At 40.5% G+C, this 12,579-nt stretch overlaps 1 protein-coding gene across 1 annotated transcript in view; it reads left to right on the top strand.

The window, feature by feature from the left end:
• The first annotated feature begins 1,242 nt into the window (after window positions 1-1,242).
• Window positions 1,243-12,579, top strand: part of LOC150106179 (uncharacterized) — a 46,750-nt gene continuing 35,413 nt past the window's right edge. Inside the window, exon 1 of the mRNA XM_090392212.1 lies at window positions 1,243-1,563. The gene's annotated coding sequence lies outside the window, so the exon portion shown is untranslated. The remainder of the gene's footprint in view (window positions 1,564-12,579) is intronic.

The following is a 12,579-nucleotide window of genomic DNA, read 5'->3' as shown; positions in this document are numbered from 1 at the left end:
CCTTTGGATTTTTTTTTTTTTGAATATTTCTGTCTGTCTATTTAAATTTTCTTTTTAAGTGTATTTCAAGTAATGCGAATTTTTTTTTTTACTTTTTGTGTGCTTTTTGTCGTATACGAACAACAGCTTAGATGGACTTTCATTCCTGAAGATGGATCGAGAGCAAAGGGAATTCAATCTCACACGGATCCAACAACTGCCTTCCTAACGTTTGTTTCTTCTCCCCCCAAAGGGGGGGGAAGTAATTTAGCAGCAATTCTCCCTCCGCTAGCATAAAGCCGTAATATACAAGTGATGTAGCGATCGGTTAGCTCATTGCTGAAGGCAGACCGTAACAAAAACTTAAGACGAAGTCATTTTACTAGAAAAAAAAAAAACTTTCCGTAAGGAAACGATATTTTCTAATTTTAATCTGAGATTATAATTAAGAAGGGCCAAACTGTTTCGAGAACTAACAGGACAAACCTATCAGTATAAACCAAATTTAATGTGGTTGGAGCAGCCCCCTAAATCTAAAGAGGCACTCTTTTCCAACTGCGTTTCTCTAAAACCCCACTCTGATAATTTCGTCAACCACGGCAAACGCGGGAAGATTTGATCGCGAGTTTGCGATTGTGCTGCTCGGAAAGAAAGTTTCTTGCCACTCTCAAAATACTTTTCTAGCAAGCGCTGACCGATGCATTATTTTGGCAGAAATAATGCATCGGTCATGAAAAGCGTGCAGTTCCGGTTTTCACTTGCAATACGCTTATTGCATTGAGGCAAAATGGATTCTGCCTCGGAGATCGTTAAAATGCTGATTCACTTTTGAGGAGATCGCTCTCTTTCTGAACAGACGAAGAGATTCTCTTTGCCAACAAATAATGAAAGAATAAAGACATTCGTGTTTTTTGTTTTTTCTTTGGGATGCGATCACTTCAAAGAGGAGGGCTACATACTTCGTTTTGATTGAGTGTCTGCTTTCTTGCCATTTGCTTTTTCGAGTTGATTGAATCGTTCGTTGCTTTTAAGCCTCCTATAGCCGGAAGATGGCGCCACGATATAACATCGGAAGTCATCCTTCATTGACTGCATCTCGGATAATGGGGCGGAGAGGAGAGATGGCTCAATACCGTGGTATTTTCAATTTACGATCTTCCGCATTCTTAACGCCCACATGTGACTGAAATTAACAGCACATTTCTTGTCGCCGAGTCCTTTCTCCTCTTCTGCGACCTTTTCTGTGATGACAATCCAACTTAATAATTTTCGTGCGCTCTCGCTTTATTAACGCTCCCTCCGTCAAAATCGGACGTGTTTTGAGGCAAGGGGGTTCAGGAGGCCTTCTGCATAACGGAATATTTTTCGGTGGCATTGACGTTTCTCCGAGGACGACAGAATGCGACAGCCATGCAAACGCGTATTGCATGGCGCTTACGCCGGTACAGCGCATGCTCAAACCGCCAGCTGCTTTCCGTCAGCAATAACTAGTGCGCGGTCGGAGAACAAGGTGAAAGCAGACACAAAATGACTTCTGCAGGAATTTTTACTGCCCTAAAGGATCGCAAATGAAGCGAAGTCATGGTAGGTTTTGCTCTTTTCCTGTTTCTCGTCTTAGTTAAGTTGTTTTTTAAATGCACGGCGAATTCCGTTTTACTGTTTACGGCGCCATGGATACAGACAGCGAGGGAGGTAAGGGTTAAGGTATCGTGCAAGAAAGGTGGAAACCATTTTCATTTCCGCAGTGGCAAATGCGTTTGCACCGCTGCTTTAAAAACAGTCTAAATCTGCTTGAAGAACGTTGCCGAACTGCATTGGAGCAGATCGTGCTCTAACGGGGGGGAAAGACGTGTCCGTGGTGTTTTTTCCACACAAACAGCGACGGAATATTTCGCGATTCCTTCCATGGTGAACCGAACGACGTTATGTGTGGCATGCGAATGAGGCGAAATATGCCACCAGCGGATATGAGAACAGTCGGAAGATTAAGCAATGTGGGAAGTTAATTGTGGATAATAAGAATCATCGTTTTATTAACTGAACGAGAAGACGAATGTAGAAAGAGGAAGTGAATTATCCGCTTTTATCCGAATGAAAAAAGAAGAAATTGCGCCGCTCCTAATCGATGCCAATTATTGAAAGGTCAGGTCAGGAAGGCTTTCTGTGTAATTGAGAAGAGAGGAAAAACCCAAACCTTTAGGAAGTGAATGAATGAGTGAAAGATTGAATGAGCCTGCTTTCCTTCCTTCAATTTGAAAGCGTTATTCAGGATTTGTTCTCTTGCATGGCTTTCAGCAATCGTGAAAGAAAGAAGTTTGGAATGCCAAATCGCACTTGCTCATTGATAGTATTTATTTATCCTGCTGATTCGTCATCTTAATGTTTATCTCGTGTTATGATTCTGTTGGGCAGAACCGTTCTTTAGCGAAGTAGGCTTCTAGTTAAGAGAGCGCACCCTCTTCTAACTGGCGGACGAGATTTCCCTTAGGCATGAAAATGAAGCGCTACAATTACTTTTTAGTGCTTTATTTCCGTTTTCAATCGGTTTCGAAAACGAATTGCCAGAATTTCACGACTTTCTTTTGTGTGCCTTGAAAATACGAAAGAGTTCGGTATTAATGGCGTAGAAGTGCTGACAGTGGAAACTTCTTAAAAGGCTTTGAAATGTCGCAGAGAGAGAGAGTGTTTCGAGTTCTGATGCTGTTCGGATTCAATATACAACAGTAAAGTTCTTTTTCTTTTCCCTTTCCAACAAATGCGAAGTAACACTGCAATATTCTCTCTCTTTGCCGATGACGTGTTTATACTGAATAATTTCTTACGATGCAGAAAAGGTCATTTGTTTTTTTGAAGCAGTTACGAACGAGTGAGCAATGAGGGTACCCTGACCACAACAGGAAGAGTGCTGCTTCGCCTTTTTTCCTGCCGTATACATGCTGCACTCGTACATCCTTGTATGTTCCTCGCTCGTTTACGAAGAAAAGGGAAATTATAAAACCGCAGTCAGAGATTAAATAACTTCGACTACTTTCAGTAAATTTCTCATTTGATAATATTCCGAAACGAAATGTTTACAAAAATTTCTTTCTCAAAACTTGTAGAATTTAGTCTTTCCTTCAATTAGTTTCATCAATTTTTGTTGTTGTTTCGATTTAGCATTACAAGACCTTCAATGGATAACTTGGCTTGCGTCCTGATAGCAAAAGAGTTTGCTTTCTTTGTAAACTTTATTTTCCGCGTGTTTTCTAATATCATCTCGTTAAGCTGCCGTTTTTTTCTGTTCCGAACACGTATTGACAGGAACAAATCTTCGAGCCGCGCGTTGATTGAACACGCTTCAGGAAAGCGATCCCTTCGGCACTTGATGCAGTTTGTATTCTGCTCGAATCACGTCCATGCTGACAACACTTCCTTAAAAATCACTCTTACTTAACCCGAACTGAACGGCTCTCTCCTCTCCTCTCTCTCGCTCATACGAAAGGATCTCAATTTATTCCACGCACGTCCTGCTACTGTTCGAGTAAGCCCTGTTAATAACTGAATCTTTTGCAGTGCTCCGTTCTTTCCCACAGGAAAGTACTTTGCCTGCATTTGGAATAACTTGGTAATTCATCTAAATACTGTTCCTGCACTTAAATGCTGTCTTTCCGTATTTGGTTAATAGCGTCGTAGAAGAGCATATTCGGCTGAAAACATCAATTTCCTTTTCTTGTTTCGTTTGAGGCTGCGAACACAGCAGCACAAACAGAAATTTTCAAACAGGTCCACATGGTGCATTTTTTAAACATGAGTTCGTCGCTTCCGCGAAATATTTTCTCGATCACATGAGTGCTGTGGGTGACGTCATCCTGCAGCTCTCCTAAACACGGAACTTTTCAAATGCAGCGCGAATAAATTCTTCTCACAACAGAATCACACGTGATCATTTCGACATGACAGGAATAAATCATGAATTGTATAAAGACGCCAAGAGTAATTTCATAAAGTGCATAACGCTTCTCGAACTTATAGTTAAAAGGAGCGAGGTCGAGTGGCATTAACAATTCTGAATTCTTATCTCCTAGAGTATTTCTTAATTAGATTCGCATAACTGCATCAAAATGCAAGCTAATAAAACAACTGTAATTCTGGTGAGATGGGCGGCGTCTGTAAAGAAGCGACGTACTCCATCCAGAAATACAACAAAGACTAGCTGCACCTAAATTATACGTCCAAATATTTTCGGCGTAGCTTTGCCCACAGCGTTTGCATTCGTCATAAAACTGGCATGAGGATTTTAACTCGTGTGTTCCAGTCCCAGCAAATTACGTTTTAGCAATTTTAATACTTTACATGTTTCCTATGTTTTAACATTCTTGGAATGCCTTTTATTTAAGTACAAATAATAACGACAACAACAACGAAACTGTGTTTGTTCAAAGTGATCGCATTCATTCTTTGTATTGTTTGCAATTTTTAACACCACGTCGCCACTGCACATTACACACTGTTTAATAAACTGCGAACACTCTTTTTATTTCAATAGAAAGTCTTATTGCTGACCGACTGATTGGTGGTTGTGTATGCAAATAAACAGGAGTGTGTCGGTGCAGAACACCTGTATCATAACGTTTTTCGTAGCTAATCATTCATATGAAAAAGTCGAAACAGAGGTACGGACTAAGTAAACACACAGCATTCTTACTTCTCTGTGGTCATTTAAGGTTGGCTAAATTCTAGTCTGTCACATCAGCGTGTAATACTCGTGTCGAAATCTGCAGTCTTGAATTTGAAATGGGAAAAGGCGCATTCACAAGGTTTTGTGTGTTGTTACAACCTGTCCTCGTTTTACAAGCATGTAGAAATGACCAACGGTGAAAAATGCAAAGATTGCTCACAGTCATCGCATCTGAAGGTGAAATAGGCAAATATCTTGGAATGTTTTTCGTACGAAGAAACGAACAGCAAAAATAGGTTTGTATCATCGGTGAATGGCGATTTCTCTCCATGAAAACATTTTCTGCATATTTGTAGTGAGGTGGGAAGAAAACTTTCTCCATGCTAATGCCTGGATTTTAACTAATCCTGCATCCAAGACACGCACGTCTCATCGTTCTCTTTTGGTTCCCCGCTTTTGTGCTCTCTTCGTTCCTTGAAGTTCTCTCTTTTTTTTTGTTTATAATAATCTTGGCGAGAAAGGAATTTTGCTCCTAATCCCTCCCATGACGAGCAACTGTATGGCATTAATTCTCTCTTGTACTAGGCGATTAAGGGAACGTCTCGACTCCTCCTTTAACCCGCTTGATGAGGGTGACGTCTGCTAATGGGAAGGAGATCATAACAAGAGTAACATTATTGCCTTACCGCTCCCAGTGGCATCGGATGATTGGCACGAACTAAACAGCGAGCTTGAAAGACTCCAAGATATTATCCCGAGAATGGGGAACTTGGCTCAGATGCCAAATTAAGTCTGTTCAGAAAATATTTAAGTTTCCCCCGTGTCAGTGAATTTGATCTTTATAATTATTTTAATTAGCTTTCCTTGAAGTATTGCATATTCTTTTTCACATGAAGTGTTCTTAAACGAGAAAGAGCTTGGAAATGCCTTCGGGGCATAAAATTTCTGCTAATGTTTTGGTGCTTCTCGTAACAGCTTCTCACTTCCTGTCACTCTAATCGTATATAACACACAACTAAATAAAACAGCACTTAGAGAAGTTACACCCATAATCAACTGATTATTGATTAAAACAAGAATTATGCTATAGACAATGCGGTTAAAATATTATTATTACACGTGGGCACACATCCATGGAGTCCGTAGACTCATCACAGGAGGTCCATTTCAAAATTATTAATTATCAACACCTTATCGATACCTCTAATTTTTGCCTTAAAATTATTTGCTGACAAAGTACACACAGCCGACTCTGGCAACCTATTCCACTTATTTCCCACTGACCAAGCAAAATATCTAGTCTACACTCCCTTGCTAACCACATTCTTACTCAATTTTCATGCATGACCTAATAGTTTTCTTCACATTATTCATGTAATAAAATATTTTCTCACATCAATTCTATAACCCTCCCCTTAAGAAACTTATGTGTCTGTTATATTCCCCACTTTATTTGCTGATCAATCAGCCTCTGTAACCCAATAAGTCTCCAATCCCTTCTCATATGGACCTGCCACCATTACTCGCCCCTGAATCCCCTCCGCCTCGCTCGCATTACCAAGACACCCGGGCCATGACCAGATCTATGCGCGTAATCCAGATGAGGCCTTATAAAGAGGAATAATAACCTGCCTCTGCATGTCAGAGTGTTCTTCAATAACCAAGTAATTCATGAAATGTTTTAGCCACTTTTCTAATATGTACCTCCCCCCCCAAAAAAAAATCGTTTTGGGGGGAGGGGGTTTTGGGGGGATATTAGAAAGATCACATCATCATCTTTATCACATTATAACCTGTAAGATCACATAATCATCTTTATTACTATTGCTCTACCTAATTTTGTATAATCTTAAACAACTGAATATTTCCCCTCAGATCATTTCTTGTATCATTAATGAACGAATTAAATAGTAGTAGTCCAAGTACAGATCTCTGTGGCACTCCACTAGTCACAGACTTTCAGAACTGTGCACCAGTATAAATTATCTGGTATTTCCTTCAACTACCCTCTTATCCACATCATCAACTTCACGTCCATACTCATTTGATGTAATTTACACACCAGGATTCCATGCGTATCCTGTCAAACGCTTTTGTGAAGTCAACAGTATCACCGTGAGGTCCTTCCCTTTTTCCAACTGAGATGTCACTTTATAAAAAATAAGTTACTGAAGCACGATCTACCCTTCACAAATCCATGCTACCCCCCCCCCATACAATATCTCATTCCTATCCACCCATTCCTGAATTTTCTCTTTAACCAACTTCTCCAACCACCACTCCCGAGATGGTGATTGGTCTGTAATTTGCTACTTCTGTCTTGGAACCTCCTCCTTTATGTAATAAAACTATTTTCACCTCCCGTTCCCTAGAGACTCTACCCAAGAATCTCAAGGGAATGGAAGGAGGCGAGACTCTGGTTTAACAAGCTAGGCTAGTCAAAGGCACTACTAATTCTCTAGCACACTTCTGTAACACACGAATATAATATCCCGTGCAAATCTATAGCTTTATTCAGATTCAGCAATACCCTCGACTTCCTCTATCCTTACTTCCACATTAAACCCCTTTCATATCTATTACTGCAATATCTTCACCTGGCTGATACATTCATGAAAAATGATCACTCAGTAATTTAACTGGTTCGTCTTCTTCAGTCACCATCTGCAAAGTCATTCCACTTTCATTCATTCAATGCCAAATTCAGGTGTCTCGTGATGTTGGCTTCTTTGATCATCGATGAAATAGCAAATGAACATTTATAAACTCAGCCAGATCAGAAGTACGTTTTGCTTGGCGTAAGATACGGAAAATGAGGGGAATTTAAAAAGTTTTTCTATTTGGAATAATATTTAAATTCCAATCTCATAACATGGTAACAAAGAAGCATTGCCATGATTTTCTTTTGAGATGCGCATCCATCCCTCAGTTGCGCATCTAATCAGTTAACAGTGCACGCGCCATGAGTTAGAGATCTGTTTCCATTAAAAACAAATGCTAAAAACTGAACTAAGCTGATATCTGCCAACCTGGTTGGCCGAGGGGATAGCGTCATAATTTAGCTATCGGGTTGTGGGTTTGAGTCCTACTACAGGAGTGGACATATGTGAATATTTTTAGGTAGGATGATCGTCTTAGATAAATTTCATCTTCCCGTATACCGCCTATCTTATTGGAGGATTGAGGTGGCTTGAAAAAGTTTCGTATTTGGTCTTTAAAGCAGAATTTTCGAATGAGATAAAAATAAAATATCACAAAAAGTTACCTTTTCCATGGGATTTCTAACCTTTCATGGTTGGGAATCGCATAAAAAGCGCTCTAAGGTTGAAGTTATGGTTTAACTTCAACCTTAGAGCGCTTTTTAAGGGTTAAGGGCGCTTTTTAACTCTCCAGAAGGGTTAGGCCATAACTGGTTGTCAGTATTCATTATATGTTGCTTCCCGTCGCCGACATGAGGAGCTGAAGGATCTTCCTCAGCCATAGTTAGCCGGTCTTGGGCGTGGACAGCAGGTTTTTTTCCCTCAGTTTATCTGGAGTTTTTCATCCCGCAACCAGGCAAAACGGCCAGGTGAACACACACAGATCTACAGCCATAAATACTTAACGCCCCCATGAGGGACGGTGGGGAGGAACTCCAGATGAATAAATAAATAAATTATATGCTGCCATGATGTGTACCAAGAAGAATAATACACCTCTGTCCAAAAAGAAACCGAACTTTTGATAGAAAATAAGACACAAGCCAATTATCATTATCAAGTCATTTATTTCAATAAATATACTCTCCTCAGTTCCGATGCAGCGTTTCGCACAATCAATTAATTCGTTAAATGAGTTTTTTAAATCGTTTTTTTTTGGATACTGTTGAGGGTCGTGGTTAGTGCCGCTTGAACGTTTTCAATGGTGTCGTATCGCTTTCCTTTCATCGGCAAATGAAGTCGGGGGAAGAGAAAGAAGTCACAGGCTGCTAAATCAGGTGAATACGGCGAGTAATCCAACACACAAACTTGGTTTTTGCTTAAAACTGTCTCACAATGTTCGAACGATGAGATGGTGCTTATCGTGCAAAAGTGACCAGCTGCCTGCATCATGATATTCATGCCGTACGCGACGAGTTCTTGCTATCAATCGCTTAAAAATTTCTAGATAAAACTCACCATTGACCGTTTGGCCAGGCGGACGAATTCTTTGTGGATAGTACCCTTCGAATCGTTGAAACAAATCAGCATTGTCTTTACTTTTGAATTCTCCAAGCGACTTTTTTTCTGATGCCCCTCTTCTGGTGGTCTCCAATCAACACTCTGGCTCCACTCACGCCTTTAAACGTTTCGTCACCAGTAACGATTGTTTAAAGGAAGTTTGAGTCCTCACGCGGTTCGAATGAGGTCCTTACAGTGTTCAATTCGATACATTTTTTGGTCGTCGGTCAACTTGTGGGGAACAAATCGCGAATTCAACTTACGAAGGCCCAAACTTTTGGTTAAAATGTTGTGCACAGTTGATTTTGGAATCTCCAATTCATTTTCAATCAATATCACGGACGATTTCGGGTTTTCTTTGAAATCACGCGCTTTTTGGATGTTAAGGTGTAGAGTCAAGAATCAAAGTGGAATGGGAAATTAATGTTTATAAATACTAAATACTATTTCTTTCTGTAATGTTTTCAGTGCAAATGTGAGGAAATGAGGCATAGAAATCAAAAAATATCACAATTCAGTTCACATCACTGAATTGTGATATGAACTACTCGAAGGACGAATAGTCAAGTCTAATCTCTTCAGTATACTTAGAAGTGTCAGTTGAGTGTTTTCGAGCGTGAAAGTAAACAGTTTGTGTAGAATTATTGATCACAAGAAATACCTCGGCTATCAATAAAAGAAAGAAACCAATTAAGAGGCATGAAAAATCTGAATTGCCTTCATTAGAAGGATAGAGAGAAATAGCAAATTAATTTAATCCAATGAGTTGTGAAGAGACGCACATGCCGGCCACTAAATAAGAAACTTTTATTTAAAACCGCGTTGGACTTCCTTTAGCCCGAATTGCGTCACATTTACGGTTTTTCGCATTGATTCCGCAAGGTGTTCGATTGCAACTACGTCTACAGACATACCGTGTTCGCCCTTTAACTGGCTCGGATTTGACGGAGAGGACTTTGTTCCCGGATCTGTATGGGATTCCAATCCGGACTTTGTGGTGGCAGAGATGACGTTGATGGAAGTCGCTGTCATGCTGAACAATTCTTGCGCGATGGACAGCAGCATTATCGTTCTTAAAACAACCGCCACCTGCTGGATAAAAAGTCAACATTGCAGGATGGACATGATCGGCAAACAATGTTCAGGTGTTCCTTGGAGGACGCCTGACCCTCCAGCAGTATCCATTCGGCACCAACAGAACATGTTCCACACCACTTCCGGAACCTTGTTGTGTTTACGAGGTATGCGGGGTCCATTGCTTCGTGGGACTCCGGCAATCTCTCTGCCTATCGTGGGTACAGAACAAGGTATAGCGTAACTCGTCGGAACACGACTTTTTTTTTTCGGTCTTCAATCACGATGTTCTTCACACCACTGGAGACGAACTTTCCTTTCAGAAATCAGTGGCTTTCGGAAACAGCCTTTATTGAATGTTTCGGTCAATGGCTGCGCCTGTTTGTCTGTACGCCTTCTTAGGCGATCTCATTTCCGACAGACTGGCTTAGGACCACAGGTGACACCTCTTAGACAAGCAATGTGAGATATTTTCCCAGTCATCTCTGCTGTTTTCAAAATCATTGCTCCAGCCAGATGAGTCCCCGCAATAAGCATTTTATCGAACTCCGAAAGACCTTTTGTTTTTTTCCATTGTGATCAACGCTATGGACGATTACTGAAGAGCAACATTCTTAAATAGTTGCCTAGAACACGTGATGATGCAGGTAACAAAGTACTTTGCATGTACGCTGCGTAAGTGACGTTTGTCTGCATAAATGTTTCTAATTCAATGGCCGGATGTGTACTTTGCGAAAGAAAATCGTAGGAAACTGTGATAGCATATCAGAGCGAACATACACATAAATGTCGCACGAAAAGAGTCAAAGGAAGTGTAAATGGGAAAGTGAGACGAGTGGCGCTTGAAGAAGTTGAAATTTGAATTCATTTAGGAAAAGCGGGGGCGCTTTTGTGGATTGAAGATGGGAATGAACAACGTTGAGGCCGAAACCATCTAGATTTGTGAAGTTAATGAATGTGGAATGCATGCGCTGAAGTCACTCTGAAGAAGCGGCGGAAAGACTATGAAGGAAGGCGTCTTAGTGGAGTAGATATAAGGGATTACGGAGGCCCTTTACTAGCATTCTCAAACGGCTTCCAGCTTATCAAAGTGTAATTTTCCTGTGAATCCTACTCACGAAAGGTCACAAACCTTTGAGTAGGATTGAATGCGCCTGAAATGCTGCTCTAAAGACGAGCGTGGAACTTTCAGGCAACTTCAAGTCTCCACCAAGGCAAGTGGTCTTACACCAAATGGTGAAAATCATCTGCCCCTAAATTTGTAAAATAGTTTGTTTCGTTATTAATCAGACAAATTTTATTGCTGCTGTCCTTTCGGTATTTTAAGAGCACGAGAAGAGTAAACGCTGTGTCCAGGCATGCAAACGCACCCAAAGTTGTAACCAGAGGAGAGTTTCAACTTATCAAAAGGGTATCAGAGCTAGATACGCAAAAGAGTGGCACAGCTATGAACGAAGAATTACGGACTAAATGTACATATTTGGAACGTTAGACGGTATTCGAAGAACAAGGTTGCAGACCTCGTAAGAAGCCACTTATTTCTGCAAAGAATAATACGAAGCTTTCTTTTTCAGCAAGCGGACTCGGTATCGCACTTTTTGCCTGATGATGCTCTAGTGTCACTGCGAAATATTCGTTCTCATTAGTGAAACTTTCTGTCGTTGTTTATACGGAATTCTCTCTCGTGAACTGTTTTAAGTGAGAAAACGAATCTCCTCCCTCTTGAATTCGATTTAAATATGATGCTCTCTTCGTGAAGATTTTTACCACGTCTTTTAGCTAATAAGAGATAAAGAAAGTCTTCCCTCTCCTTCCTCTTTACACGCCGCAGTTGATTTCGCTGTTTTTAAAACGTATTTCTTTCATTCCAACAAAGTTATTTGTAATTCAGTGCATTAAAAGTGGTGCTTATTTTTGCACTTGTTTGTTTTCTTAATTTCAGAGCGACGGAGTTCGCACGAATGTGTACGGTGCCACTCAGCGTTCACTACGAGGGTGTGCCGAAAAGTTGTGATAATCACCACGAACGAATCGAGGTGTTTATCAGAACTTTTCAGCCCCCCCCCCGGATATTCCATATTATAATTCGCAACGCCACCACCACGGTTGTAAAAATGTGCTCGTCACGTGCGCCTAATAACATCGAAGTTTTTGGACTGCGTGCTTCGCTGTAATTTGCGGATTACTTTAATGAACGAATTTCTTTCTTGTGTTTGCTTTAGTGAGATAAGATCCACTTGCTCAATCCCCTCATTTGACTTCGGCGATATTACGGGATTCTCCGCAAGTAAATGTACGTTACGGTTTGTTTCCGAATTTGCATTTCTGATGGCTTAACGGTTATTTCATAGAAACAGCAAATGTGCATGTCATGCCTTCGTTTGAACGCATTAATAGGCTGCCTTCTCAGCTCCAACTAAAGAATCAACGCTTGACACGTTTTGTAAATTTGTATTTTATAACACAAAGAAAAGCATTCAACAACTAATAAATGGAAACGAACGACCTTCGAAGAATTTTCTTTTTTTAAGTTTTGAGTTTTCTGTGTGCAAATTTTAACACCTTCCTTTCCACAAATCATTGGTGCGCATGTGCGAGTGCTAACCAGTAGACGTTTTAAATACAATTCAAAATCCCTCGAGGCTTGCGACTACTGGCTTGGAGATGTTG

The sequence above is a fragment of the Typopeltis vanoorti genome, chromosome 5, assembly GCF_054136105.1.
Source record: "Typopeltis vanoorti isolate ZY-2024b chromosome 5, IOZ_Tvanoo_1.0, whole genome shotgun sequence".
NCBI classification, from domain to species: Eukaryota; Metazoa; Arthropoda; class Arachnida; order Uropygi; family Thelyphonidae; genus Typopeltis; species Typopeltis vanoorti.
Note: the sequence above shows the minus strand (reverse complement) of the source record. Positions and strands in the feature narration are given on the sequence as shown.